Here is a 15,344-nt window from a genome sequence, read left to right as displayed (position 1 = left end):
TAGACCATTTTTCATAGACCATTGTTGTTTGTAATGTGTGATATTAAACAAGTCACCTCTCTAAGCTTCAGTTTTCTTATCTATATAATGAAGGAAGGGTGGCTAGGATAGAGTTCCAGGCCCAGACAGGAAGACTATCTTCCTGAGTCCAAACCTGAGTCTCAGACATTTACTAGCTGGGTGATTATGGGGCAAGTCAATTAACCCTCCTTACCTCAGTTTCCTTATCTGTAAATGAACTGGAAGATGGAAATATCAAACTATTTCAGTATTTTTGCCAAAGACAAACAAGCAAACAAATCTAAATGGGGTCACAAAGAGTTTGACATGCCTGAAAAGTAAGTGAATATAATGAAAGAGTTGAGTTAAATTATCCTAAAATCTCCTCCAGTTTTAAATCTATAATTCCATGATGTCAGCACTAAATTGCATAACCTACATCATCCTTACCAAAGGTCTAGGACTAGGTTAGGTGCCCCTCACATGGTACTCAAGGACTCAGGCTACTGCTTCTTCCTTTCTCCTGAGAAAGTCCACAGAGTCCTAGTAGCTTCCAACTCTTTGGGGATGGGAACAGAAAAGGCCTCAATTTTGGTTAATAGCTAATTTTTATATAAAACTTTAAAGGTTTGCAAATACCCTTCTATAGTTTATCATATATTTTCACAATGATCTTGCAAGGTAGATCCTATTATATCCTGAGGCTCTGAGAACCTCCAGGGTACATAACTAGCAAGACCTGGAATTCAAATTTATGTTTTCCTTACTCCAAGTTATTGTGTATCACACCAGACCATATTTCCTTTCACAATTGGTTTTCATTTGTTCATCTACCAGGAATTTCTAGATGGGTCCTTCATTTTCAAAATTCCTAGGGTCAGCTTTGATGAAAGATAGAGTTGAAGTTCAAAGTTATGAGATGGACTGTAGTCAAATTTACCATAATCTCTTGCCCTGCACTCAACAGTCTGGTTGAGAAAATATTCATCCAACTTTGAAAAGAAAATGGGCAGCTAGGTGGTACAATGGATAGATTGCCAGGCCTGTAGTCAGGGAGACAACTTTATGAGTTCAAATCTGGCTTCAGATACTAGCTGTGTGACCATGGGCAAGTCACTTACTCTGTTTACCTCAGTTTTCTCATCTGTAAAATGAACTGGAGAAGAAAGTGGCAAACCACTTCAGTATTTATGAAGTACATTGTGAAATGGTAAGAGTTGAATGTGACTGAAAGAGCTATTGTAGATAGGAAATTTTTTATGAAGAATGGAGTGATTTATATTCTGTTGAGGTTTTTCACCTGAAGTTTATAAGCCATCTCCTTCACAGAAAACCATTGAGGCATATATTATTTGTTGATTTTATAGCTGAGGAGATTGAGGTTCAATGTCTTGCCCCAAATCAATTGATAAGTTTCAGAACCAGGCTTTGAATTCACGTTTCTCCACATTCCAGAATGAACAGGCTTTCTAATTCTCTGTAATTCCTTTCAGTAACAAACTAGGCAAAATCTCAGGGTGCCAATTTATTGAGCAAAATGTCTAGGGCAAGGATTCTTCACCTGAAGGCTATGAACTTGTTTCTTAAAAGTGTTTTGATAACTGTATTTTAATATAATTGGCTTCCTGTGTAAACTTATATGTTTTATGTATTTAAAAATATTATTCTGAGAAGTGGTCCATATGCTTTACCAAACTGCCAAAGATGTTCTTGATACAAAAAGAGTAAAAAAATTTTATTCTGGGGTCTTGGGGCCCTCTAAAAAGTATTCTAATTCCCCCTTGGGGTGAGATTCCTTACTGCTCATCAGAGGTGGTTATCTCCACCTGACTTACCTCTTTCTGTTTACAGCATCATCATTCTGCTAGTCACCTTTTTCAAAACTGGCATCATCTCTGCTTCCTTTCTTTCTCTTTCTTCCATATCCAATTAGTCCACAAGTCCTGTGGATTCTACCTCAGAAACATCTCTTGTATCTGTCCTCTCCTCTCCACTGCTACTGCCACCACAATCATCAGGTCCTCATTAGCTCTCAACTGGATTACTATAACTGTCCTCCCTGCCTGGAGTCTTGATTGGGTCCCCTTCAATCCATAATTCATACAGTTGCCAAATTAATCTTCCTAATGGACACCTTGATTATGTCACTCTACTATCAAGATTTTATCAATGACTCCTCTTTGCTTAATGAATGAAAATCCAAATTCCTTGGCTTGACATTTCAGGTCCTTTAAAATCCGGCTCTAACCTACCTATTCATCTTTACTACTCTACTTTATGTACCCCTGAACAGGCTACCTGTCACACAGGATTGTTTTAAAGACCCCCAAACATTTCCTTTCTTACCTATTTGAATATCTTTGTTCATACTATTCCCTCAGTTCCATACACAGCTTTCCTTCCAATTCATTCAGTTCAATATTTACCCATATCAGTAGAGAACATGGTATAATGAAAAAAGTCCAGATTTGGGGGCCTTTCCAGCCCCTATATTCAATGATTCTGTGCCAAGGGGATATAGGTTCTATTCTTGGCTCCTTTATTTACCATCTGTATTCTCTTGAGTAAACCCTACTTCACTAGGCTTCAGTTTTCTCACTTGTCAACCAAGAAAGTTGGACTAGATGACATCTAAGGTCTGTTCCAGTTCCAGATCCAGTGATCTTATGGAATTCTGCCTTCTCCATGAAACCTCTGATCCCCATAGCAGAAAGTCATATATCTCTCCTCTGAACATACACATATCTTGTTCATATTTCTTTTAGGGCACCACTACACGAAAATCTGTAATAACAAATATGTGATTTGTTTAAGGTTTGTGAATGTTGTCTCCCTTACCAGACTGGGAACTGATGAGGGCAGGATTGGACCTTATTGGTATTCTTCTTAATGCTCAGGACTGGCTTGCCTGTGGTAACTGCTCAGTGAATATTTGTTGAATGAATGAGGACATCCTCTCTTACTAATCATTAACAGAGACCCCTGATACTGACCTGACCATAACTTCTCACTTATTCTGCCCAGAGGGCAGCCCATTATACTAATTTCTTAGTTTAGAGAGACCAAATCTTTTCTATTGTGGGTAAGTTTCTTTCCTTTCTTTCTCCATGGTGCTGAGTGCCATTGATTATTGCTTGATCCTAAGCAAAGAATATCCAATGTACTGTAATACAAAATTGAGGAATGGGCATCTTCTAGGAAAACCTAAGACATGGGCAGGGGAAAGGAAATAGAAAGGAAGGAAGGGAACAAACAAATATTAAGTGCTGTGTACCTGATATTGGATTGGGTGCTTGACAAATATATTATTTTATCTTCACAATAGACTGGAGAGATAGGTGATATTATTATCCTCATGCTCCTGATGAGAAAACTGAGGCACAGAGAGGCTAATTGATTTTGGCCAGTGTTACATAACAAGTGAGCATCAGATGCTAGTCTTGAACTCACATCTTCCTGTTGCCAAGACTAACAAATATACCACCAAGGTGCCAGAAATAAAGTAGGAAAGAATCCTATTGTTCCATAAGGGAAGCTGAGGATGATAGCTTAAGACAGCATAGTTTAGTGGAAAGAGCCCAGGATCTACAGTATGAAGACCTGAATTTTCAATTATTTTTGTGGAACTTTTTCCTGAGCTAGTTTCCTTACCTGCCAAACAGGGAGTTAAAGTAAATGGCTTTAAGGGAGGGTCTCATCCAGCTCTAATGGCCTGTAAATATAGAGTTTAAAGTGCAAGTTGTATGAAAATTTGGACAGATGGGGTTTATTGTGGAGGAGATTACACATTTCCAATAAGGTTGGGGCTAAATGACCTCTATAGTTCCTTTCTCTATCCTCTAGGGTGATAGTAACAATGTGATATAGTCCCATAATCTTGAATCTAGCCAGATGTATAATGTGAACTAGGTTTTTGAGGTATCTTAACTATATTGTGAGGGGCAGAAAGATTCTTTCAGAGAAACTAAATAAGGGAAGGAAGGAAAAAAGGAAGCAAAGAAACAAAGAGGGAGAGAATGGGACAAAAGAAAAGGAAGAAGAATAGAAAGGGAAAAGGAAGTAAAGAAGAGAAGAAATGAGGGAGAGGAGAAGAAAAGAAAGAAGAAATGAAGAAAAGAAAGAAGGATGGAAGGATGCAAAGGAGGTAGATAGGGAAGGAAGAAAGGGAGGAAGGAAGAAAGGGAGAGAAGGAGGAAGGAAGAAAGAGAGTGTATGAGAAAAAAGATGAAAGGGAGAAAGGGAGGGAAAAAGGGAAGGAAGGAAGGAAGGAAGGAAGAAGGAAAAGAAATAGGCATTTCTAAGGCATTTACTATTTGCCAAGCATTGTGCTAAGTTCTTTATACATATCTCATCTGACGTATCAGTCCTAAAAGGTATATGCTATTATTATCTTCATTTTACAGTTGAATTAGTTGGAGAAGGCAGAGCTTAAATGATTTGAGCAGGATATCACAGCTACTCAATGTCTGAGATAATTTGACATTTACAACAGTTACTAATAATACTATTAGCTAGTATATATAGAGTGCTTTATAGTTTGCAAAGCACTTTACAAATATCTTTTTTCCTCACAAAAACCTTGAAAGACAGGTGATAGTATTATTCCTATTTTATAGATGAAGAAACTGAGACATACAGTGGTTAAATGATTTGCCCAGGATCACACCATTAATAATTATCTGAGGCCATGTTTAACTAAGGTCTTTCTGGCTCCAGCACTATCCACTGTACTAGCCAGGTGCCTGTAAAGAATCCAGAGGTATATAGACTTTGGTAAGAGACATCTTTCCCTTTAAAAAATTTTTGGTCTCTGAGTGATGACAATTAAGCTGGAATCTAAGGTCATTTAGCTAAGGAAAAAAGTATTTTGAGTGAACAATGACATGTGGCCAGCTATTTCCTATTTGAGAAACTGCTATGTTATTTGAGTTCTCTCCATGCATAAATACCAGGTAATTTACAGGTATAAAATATAGTTAGAGTACAGATTGTTTTCTGTTCATTCTGAAGCTCTCTGTCCAGGTTTTTGAACTTAGCCTTTCCTAATTTATATCTTTTTCTGATGGTATAAGGAAGAAGTTTGATTGTTCTTATGTCTTCCGCTTTTACACCTTCCCAAGTAGGGTCCTCTGTTCTCTGTTCCCAGGACTGGGAGGTATCAAGTGGAACTTTGTCAGGTATTCAGTCAATAAACATTTATTAAAGGCCCACTATGTTCTGGGCATGGTGCTAAACACTGGGATCCAAGGATATAAAAAATATCCTTTATATCCAAGAAAGGCATAAGCAATTTCCTGTCCTGAGACCTCATAGTCATAAGAGAGCAACTCAAAGGAATGACAACATGCAAACAATTAGGTGCAAACAAACTATCTACTGAATAAAGAGGACACAGTCAACAGAGGAAAGACACAAAAATTGAGAGGGTGGAGAATTTATTTCAGGGTGGCTAATTGCATTCTGTGGTTGCCGCCATCACCTAGGTAGATGAATACTTCTCTCACCTCCTCTCCAACCCAAGCTTTTCTTTCTTTCTTCTTCTTTTAGCAACGGAGAAACTTCAACTTCCAGAAAGTTTCTTCCCTGAAGCGATCATCCCACTTCAACTTGAGCCCAGCATAAAAATAGATGGTTATGGACCAGAAAATCTGGGTTCCTATCTAGGTCCGGGTCTAAAATCATCTCATTACTGCCCCTCATTGTTTGCTATTGCTGCTCTCTGGAGCGGAGCAGAACAGGTTTGATCCCTTTTCCATGTAATTCCTGACAGTCTTCCTTTTCCTACTTTACCAACTGGGTGACTTTGGACATGGAAGTTAACCTCTCTGAGTTTGGTTACTTCTGAGAGTTGTTGAGACCAATTCAATGTAATCAATCAAATTAGGCTGGGGCAATTGAAAGCAGATCTTTAAACAAACATAGGTGGTAGCAATGTGATTTTTAAAGCCAGGACTTTATAAACATTTCTTTCATTATGGACCTCTTAGGCAGTCTGGTGAAATCCCTTTCCAGAATAATCCTTTCAAATAAAATAATCAGTCAGTCAATAAGCATTTATGAAGTGCTTTCTATGTTCCAGGAATATGTTAAGCAATGAAGATATCAAAAAAGAAAAAAAAGAAAGAAAGATCATCAGTCTCTGCACTTGAGGAGCTTAGGATCTAATAAAATACATGAGATTACAAAAGAAACCAATAATATATTACAAAATATTTTCTTAAAATCATAGACTCAAGATTAAGAACTCTAGAATAACCAGCCAGCTTTAGGTCTTCAGATGTTTCAGGTCCTGCCCAAGCCTTTAGCCCTCGTACTTGGTTCATTTCAAGTCACCTAACCTCTCCCCATTTTCCCTTACTATTTATTTTCTCTTGTTCCTCTGCATGCCGCCTGCACCCTCCCACCTCCCCACCCCCAAGGGGATGGCTGGATAAGAGGCTTTCCATTGACAGCCCAGCTTCCTCTCTGTCAGTCTCCAGTTTGATCACCTACCCCACAGGAATAGCATTTGCCAGCAACTTCATTTACATAAAACACTTCAAAGCAGGCTCCCAGCTTTAGCTCCAAGGGAGTGCCCACTGTAAATATCAGCATGGGGGGGGGACTATTTGCCAAATTCTCCTTTGAGGGCAGTAGGTGAGTCTGCCTCTTCTCTCCCTTCGCTCTGCCTTTTCCAGAAAGTGTCCCAAATCCCCTGAACTGGAACCCTCTCTACATCAGCCATATAAGTGGTCATGCATCTTTTGCCTGGAGAACTCCAGGAAGGAAACCCACTTCATCTCTGAATGAAACCCATTTCACTTTGGGACAGTTCTACTTGCTAAGCCTTTATCTGGCTCTGTAACTGCCACTATCACTCCTAATTCTGCCCTTTGGGGCCCAGCAGAACAATCCTTGTCTCTCTTCCACACAACAATCCTTTTAATCCTTGAAGATGGGAAGTAGTAACTCTTTGAAGTCTTTATTTCTCCCAAAGAATATCCTCAGCTCTTTTAACCTGTGCTGAGATCTCCAGTCTCATTGCCATCACTATCCTGGCTGGCTTGCTCTGGGCATATTTGGATAAATCGATGCTCTTCCTAAAATTGGGCTGTCCAGAACTGAACTGGATCCTCCCTATGGGATTTAACCAAGGCAGAGAACAGCAGGAAAGTCACTTCCTAATTCTGGATGTGCTGTTTCTCAATGATGCTTCTAAGATGGCTGATGCGCTTTTTGGTTGCCGTGATAGATATTGAGCTTGCATTTCCCTAAAGCCTCGTATGAACATTTTCTAGCTGTGCCTAACCTATATTGTACATGTGTAGTGCTCTTTAAGAAATCTGCTTATAAGATTTTACATTTATTCTTATTGCATTTTAACTTACTTACTTAGTCCCATTTTTCTAACTTGTCAAGATATTTTTGGATCCTAATTCTGTTAGTCAACATAGTAGCTATTTCTTCTTGGCTTTGCATTGTCTGCAAATTTGATGTGTGCCATTGATGCCTTTGTCAATTCATTGCTAAAAATGTGGCACAAGATTTTAGTCAGATCCCTGGAGCTCTTCACCAGCGACCCTTCCTATTGTTTGGCATCTGCCACCGATAACTAATGATAGTATTCATTAGCATTTATGTAGTGCTTTTAAGATTTGTAAAATATGTTACAAAACTCATAAAAACTCTGGGAAGCAGGTGATATTATTCCCATTTTACAGTTAATGAAACTGAGGCAGACAGAGGTTAAATGACTTGTCCAGGATCACACAGATAGTAAGTATTCAGGGAAGGATTTGAAGACAGGTCTTTTCTAATGGCAAGTTCAGCTGCCTTGCCCACTTTACCATTGATTTGCTTCTGTAATAAAAGCTAACATTTATGGAGTGCTTTAAGGTCTGAAAAGCATTTTACAAATTCATTTTATCCTTGCAACAACCTTAGGAAGTAAATGTTATTATTATCCCCATTTTATAGATGGGAAAATTCAGAAAGAAGTTAAGTGATTTAACCAAAATTATACAGCTACTAAGTGCTTGAGGAAGAATTTTCAGGCATTCCAGACTCTAGGCCTAGTACTCTCAGCACTAGGACACCACCTAAGTCCTTGGACTGAATGGTTCAATCAATTCTGAATACATTTAAGGGTACTGCCATGCAGCCCATCGCTCTCCCTTTTGTCTACACAGAGAGCAGAAGGAATTTCATTAAATACTTTGCTGAAATCAAAGTACGTTATATTTGTTGCATTTTACTGATCAGTTTAACCTTATAAAAAAGCAAATGAAGATTTCCCCTCTTTGACGCTCCCTCGACACTGTCATGATTGTGACCCTTTTGCCTTGGTAACATGAATGTCAGTGGCCCTGGCTATCCCCTCTGTGGGTGACCTGCACCCAGGGGTGACTGAGGCCGTGCTGTATGAGAAGTTCTCAGCTGTGGGGCCCATTACATCTGTCCATATTTGCTATGACATGGCCAAGTGTCACTCCCTGGGTTATATCTACATTAAATGCTAGCAACCTGCAGATGCTGCCTGAACCTTAGATGCCATGAACTTTGAGGTAATCAAAGAGAGGCTCATCTGATCACGGGTTCCCAATGGAATCCAGGGCTCCAGAAATCAGGAACTGGCCACATTTTTATCAAGAACTTGGATGACTCCATTGACATCAAGGCCTTGGATGAAATCTTCTCTACCACTGAGAACATCATCTCTAATAAGGTACATGATGAGAACGGCTCCCAGGGATTTGGTTGGCTCCCACTTTGAGGCACAGGAGATTGAAAACCAAGCTATGGATGGGATGCTACTTAATGACCAGAAAGTTTTCCTGGGCCACTTCAAGTCTCAACAAGAATAGGACACAGAGCTGGGGGCGAGAGCGCTAGAATTCACCAACATCACTAACATCAAGAACTTTGATGAAGATATGGATGATCAGGTCCTTCAGGAAGTCTTCTCTCAGTTAGAAAAGACTCTAAGTGGGAAGTGATGATAGATGAGGAGCGTGAGGAAGCTCAGAAGCCGAGAGGAGCATGAATGGGAAGGAGCTCAGGGCCCAGGTCCTGATGCTGATGATTTCTGATGATGACTAGCTACAGAAGTTTTGACTTCATTACCAGAGCCAAAGTGATCATAGAGGGTGGCCACAGCAAGGGGTTTGGCTTTGTCTGATTTTCCTTCCCAGTAGTCTATGAAGACTAGGACAGAGATGAAAGGACAGATGGTCAGCACCAAGCCCCTTGATGTGACCCTGGCCCAACACAAGGAAGAGCAGAAAGTCGTCCTCACCAACCAGTACATGCAATACACTCCCACCCTCTGGAATATAAATGGTCCCAACTTTTCTCAACCCACCAATTATTTCCTATCTGCCATCCCCCAGGGGACAATAATCTTCCAGCTGCCTACTCAAGCAACCTGTTATACACTGTGGCCCTCATTCTGCTGGCCCCAAAGTGAGCCAGACATTCTTCTGGATTTTTGTCCACACCCCAGGAGTCTGTCTCCAACATCAGTATTAACAGGTGCTTTGGATAGGGCCCCATATGCAAAGAGTGGTCAGTATTGGGATTGAGACCACAGGTACTGTGCGTTCAGGCTCCCTGGCTGAGTCATTGCACAATACAAGTAATCTTCAGTTGTGTATAACACACATTGGGTAATGGAACCAATTATGTTCCATGAACAAGACACTCCATTTCTCAGCTCTTGGAATTTTTTTTTGACTGCCTTCCCCTCCTCTCCCCTCTCCCCCTCCCCCCAGCCCTCAACATGCCTGGAAAACTCTTTGCACCTCCTGGCTTCCCTCAAGTCCCAACTAAAATCTCAATTTCTACAAGAAGCCTTTCCTAATCCTGCTTACTTTTAATGCCTTTCCTCTTTATATATGTATTTATTGCCAGACAGACATAGAGACACACACAAAGACAGAGAGAGAAGAGGAGAGGGAAAGGGAGGAGAGAAAAGAGGGAGGGATGAGAGGAGAGATGGAGGGAAGGAGGGAGGAAGGGGGAGAGAAAGAGAGAGGAGAGAGGGAGGGAGGAAGGGAGGGAGGGAGGGAGAGAGAGAGAGAGAGAGAGAGAGAGAGAGAGAGAGAGAGAGAAACGCTAAGGGTGAGCATGGCAAGGATGGCCATAGTTCAAGTTGATTATGCCTTTGTGTCCTCAGCACCATTGCACAGTGTTTATTTAATAAATCCTTGTTTAATTGATAAAGTTTAATAAATTAAGGACGTGGGAGAGAGAGAAAGACAAAAGAGAGAGAGAGACACAGATAGAAATGGAAAGAGGGAGAAAAAGAGAGAGAGGGAGAGAAATAGAGTCAGAGACAGAGAGATAGAGAGAAGGAGAGAGAGGGAAGAGGAAGGGAGAAGAGAGGAGAGAGGGGGGAAGGGAAGGAGAGAGGGAAAGGGAGGGAGGGAGAGAGAGAGACAGAGAAAAGAAAGACAGAGAAAAGAGACAGAGAGACACAGAGACAGAGAGAGGAGGGAGAGACAGAGAGAGACAGAGACAGAAAAAAGAAAGATAGAGAAGAGAGACACACAGAGGCAGAGTCAAAGAGAGAGACAGAGAGAGACAAAGAGACAGAGAGAAACAGAGAGAGAGGGCATCCCAGCTCCCAATTGATTGTGAACTCCTTGAGGGCAGGGATTATCTTTTACATTTTTTATATCTCCAGCAACTAGTACTGTGCCTTGCATATAGTATGTGCTTAACAAATGTTTATTGACTAAATTTTTAAAAAGCGAATGAGTTTAGTATGATATGACTATTCTTGATGAAGCCATATGCTGGCTCTTAATGATTATTGCTTGTATGTCTAAATCTTTCCAAGCCATCTCTAATTCTGTGTGACTCCAGAGGACAGAACTAGCACTGTTGAATAGGAGATAGAGAGAAACAGATTCTGACTCCATTAGGAAGAATTTCCCAAGAATTTGATTTGACCCACAATGGAATGGAACAATTCAGGCAGTAATGAGTTCACCATTCCTGGAATTAGTAAAAGAAAGGTCTTGCTGATGAACAATTGTTGGGGAATAGTATAGAGAGAAATCAAACTCCAAGCCTTTAGTAATCTGTTTAGTAACCAGTAATCAGACTAGTCTCTATGCCGAAGTATATCCTACTTGAATATAACTTGGATTATATCCTACTTGAAACATCAGGCTTGTGAGGGCCTACTCAGGAGTTTTCTCCTCTCACTGCCTCACTCACTCCTGAGTCATTTTATTCTCATATGACAGTCCAAATCCTAGGAAAGCACAGACATTATGTTCTCAAAGTCTCAGCAAGAATTGGCTCTTCCTCTATTGATCCCCAAAATGACTTTCCCTAGATTCCAGATCTTTGTTTTTTTGCTTACCTTACTTTGAAGGTTTTCATGCTATGACTTCATCTCAATCTTCCTCTCTTCCTCAGCCTGTTTTCTGACTTTCTTTGTTTTAAATTCGATGGGAAAAAGTCTTGTGAGCTCTTTAGCCCTTGATGAAAAAATCCCATCTTCTACCTATGGCATGTGGACCTTAGATGCTGGTCCACACCAGCATATCCCTCCCAGGACTTTCCTTCTACTCCCTACAATCCCAACTCCATGATTACTTCTACCATACTCACAACATTTCCAATAAGATAATGTGGCATGGTGAAAGGGATTGTACTTAGAGTCTAAAGAACTGGGCTTGAACCTCAACTGTAGCAATAACTAGTTGTGTGATTCAGAATTGGCTGCTTGAGTCTGAGACCCCCAAGTTTCTGTAGGTGGCACAGTGGATAGAGTACTGGGTCTTGAGTCAGGAAAACATGAGTTCAAATCTGACTTTAGATACTTAACTGTGTGAACTTGGGCAAGTCCACTTCACTCAGCTTGCCTCAGTTTCCTCAACTGTAAAATAAGGATAACAATAAAACTTATCTCACAGAGTTGTGAGAATCAAATGAAATAATATTTGCAAAGAGTTTAGCACAGTGCCTGGTGTGGGGTAGGCACTTCATAAACACTTTTTTTTCTTTGTTGGTGTTGTCAAAGCTAAAACTATATACTTGCTCTACAAGATAGGGTCAGGAAGAGTCAGGAAGATCAATTACAAGGCAAGAGGCAATAAGGGCCTCAACTAGGAACTAGAGATGGATCTGAGATGTTGGGAGGGAAGAATAGACAAAACTTGCCCATTCACTGAATATGTGGCAGTGAAGGAGAGTAAAAAGTGGAGGATGATGCAGGATTCAAATCTAGGTAAAAAAATAAGGAAGTTAGGAAGGAGGAGTATTTTTGACAATGAGTTATCTTTTGGACATGTTAAATTTCAGATGTCTGTAGGATTCTCAGTTTTAAATGTTCAGTAGGTGATAGACTTGGAATTAAGAAGAAAATCTAGTGTTTGATGTATAGATTTGGGAAACATTTTGCATAAAGATGATAATAGAACTCATGGAAGCTTTGAAGTCACCCAGAGAATCATTAAACAATGATTCATGATACCATATGGGATCTTGTAACTGAATGTGGGGGTGACAATATTATGATTTATTATCAGTCAATGTTTGATTTGTATACCTATTTTATATTGCTATATACTTGGTGTCATATAAAAATTTCTCAGGTGAAAAGGTGTCATGAACAGGAAAAATTTAAAAAGCCTTGAGCTAGAGAAAAAAAGGGAGAGAGGTGAGCAGAGAGGGAGAGAAAGAGGAAGAGGGATAGATAGAGGGAGAGGAAGAAAGAGAGGGAGAGGGGGAGAGAGAGGGAGAGGGAAAGGGAATAGAAGAGGGAGAGAGGGGGAGGAAAAGGGAGAGAAGGAGAGGGGAAGAGGGAGAAGGAGAGAGGAAAAGGGAGAGGGAGAGAAGGAGAGAGAGAAAGAAGAGAAGAAGAAGAAAAAGAAGGAGAAGGAGGAGGAGGAGAAATGGCAATCAACTGTCTGAAATGCAGAAGAGATGTCAAGAAATTTGAGAATTGAGAAGAGGACATCAGAATTTGCAATTAAAAGATAATTTCTGACTTGGAGGAGGGCAATTTGAGTTGAATGATGATGTTTGATTTCAGAATGAAAGGAGATGAGAAATAAGCAAGAAAAAAGAAGAAAAGGGGGCAAATGTAAACAGATGTTATGAGGAGTTAATCTGTGAGGACTTTTTAGAAGATGGGATTGTGAGAAGTTTAAAGAATAGCTGGAAAGAAACAGACAGACACATATACAGAATAATCATGGAGACAGTTTCTACTGTAGAAGACAGAAAGGGGACAGATCTGGATATAAGTAGAGGAGTGGTTCCCTATAAGAAAAAAGGTCACTTCTTAATCGAAGACTGGAGTAGAGTATTTGATAGAAAATGACATCAAAGGATTTTAAGAATGAAAAGTAAGGGAAAAGAGGGAGTCTTGTCCTTTATTTAATGACCTTGCTGTTTCAGTGGGAGGAGAGCCCCTTTTAGTGACATGCATGAAGTCCTGCACATGAACTATATTCTGAAATTTCAATGGAAAACTCAGATGGGGGCAAAACAAGCCAAAAATTGTGAATGGGGAAGGCTGCTCCTCAAGTTTAAGTCTGTAAATACAAAGCTTTGTGATTCACACTATGGGTTTTAGCTTCCTTGATTATTGATATTGGCTCCTTTTCCCCCTACCACCCCTCAATTGCCTCCGACTATCACAGGTAGAGACCCTTAGGAATGGGTCCTTGAGCAAATACACTCATTTATTGTGCCCTCCAAAGTCTGCTCTTCTTGCTCTGGGGAGAGGAATGGGGAGTAGGGCCAGAGCTGCTGGGCAGTAAATGCACATCAATTATCTCCTCTAGGGAGGAAGCATGGCAGGGCCACTGCTAATGGAGAAGTGGGAGAGGCTTTGGGTGGGGGAGAGCCTGCTAGTCCAACAGAGCCTGCTGCCAGCGCACTTATTACCCTGACCTTATTCTATCCCATAATAAATGGAGCCCCCTGAGGGACAGAAGCAATGGACTGGGGTGGGATTGGTTGGGGGTGGGGGAGGAGAAGGGAGTGAGGACTATTATGGGATTCTAACCTTCTTCTCCTCTTTCTGGGCCTCTGGAACAGCTGTTCAACAAAATGGATCTGTGCAGACAATCATTTCTGCTGCATTACTTAATATACAGTCGCTCTCGGCAAGAGATATAATTGACTTGCTTAACTAATCAATCTTTCTATAAGCATAGCTGCTTTTCTTCTCTCACTGGGAGGGAAAGAGGAAGGGAGGGATGGAGGGAGGGAAAGAGGAGAGAAGGGGGAAGTGGGGGAAGAGGAGAGAGACAGAGACAGAGAGAGATAGAGAGATAGAAAGACACAGAGAGACAGAGGGAGACAGAGAGACAGACAGAAAAAGGTGACAGAGACAGAGAGAAGAGAGAGAGGGAATGTGAGAGGAGGAGAGGAAGGAGGGAAAGAAGGCAGGGAGGGAGAAAAAAAGAAGGCAGGCAGATAGGAAGGAAGGAAGAGAAGAAAGGAAGGAAGGAAAGAAGGAAGGAAGGAAGGAAGGAAGGAAGGAAGGAAGGAAGGAAGGAAGGAAGAAAGAAAGAAAAGGAAAGGAAGAAAGGGTGGAAAAGTAGAAGAAAAAAAGAAAGAAAAGAAGTAAGGAAGGAAGAAGGAGGAGAGGGAGAGAGAAGACAGAGACAGAGAAGGGAAAAAAAAGGAATTAGAAGTAGGAAGTGCCAACCTTGAGGCCTTGGCCAAAAATGGAGCAACTTTGTGATCAAAGACTTTAGAGGTAAGATGAATCCTTAGGAGACAATTTCTTGCCTGGTTGAGACAATGTCCACAAGCCAGATAGGAGCATTTAGTGCAAGTCCCTTCTGTCCCCAGTCCAGATGGGGAGAGGTCCTTTTCTTTTAGTTGTTTTGTGTGGCAGTCATTCTGATATGAAATGCAAGTATCTCTCAATTGTTTTTACTAATGGCATGGGCAGTCCAGAAATTATTTCTCTCCGACTTTGCAGTGTTTATGCACATTTGAAATATGGGTGTTCAGTGCTCAGAGATTTTGCAAACCTTCACATTAAATAATGAAATTGGAACATTGCCAGGCCTCCCCATCCTCAACCCCTGCTCAGTTTTCCCCTGCACTCTACTCTTTGCTATGGACAAACAGCATTGCTTTTCAGATAAATGCAAAATAGAGAATTACACAGAACTGCCCTTTCTCTAAACTCATTATCCCCCTTCCCTGATAAAATAAGAAGGAAAGAAAAGGAAGGGCCTTCAAGCTTTGATTCCCCCAACCCCATTTTTTCCTCTTTCTCTTCTCACTCTTCAGTTCCTGCTGAATTTCAGACTGAGATTTTGAGTTAAGATAAGTAGAAATGGAGAGTATGTCACAAGTGAAGAGGGAGAACAGGTCACAAAGAA

General features: G+C 40.7%; 1 pseudogene; it reads left to right on the top strand.

Annotated features, from left to right (window-relative positions):
- Positions 1–8,329: 8,329 nt before the first annotated feature.
- Positions 8,330–13,644, top strand: LOC100931918 (annotated as a pseudogene).
- Positions 13,645–15,344: the final 1,700 nt, after the last annotated feature.

Source organism: Sarcophilus harrisii, chromosome 3, assembly GCF_902635505.1.
Source record: "Sarcophilus harrisii chromosome 3, mSarHar1.11, whole genome shotgun sequence".
Classification (NCBI taxonomy): Eukaryota; Metazoa; Chordata; class Mammalia; order Dasyuromorphia; family Dasyuridae; genus Sarcophilus; species Sarcophilus harrisii.
Note: the sequence above shows the minus strand (reverse complement) of the source record. Positions and strands in the feature narration are given on the sequence as shown.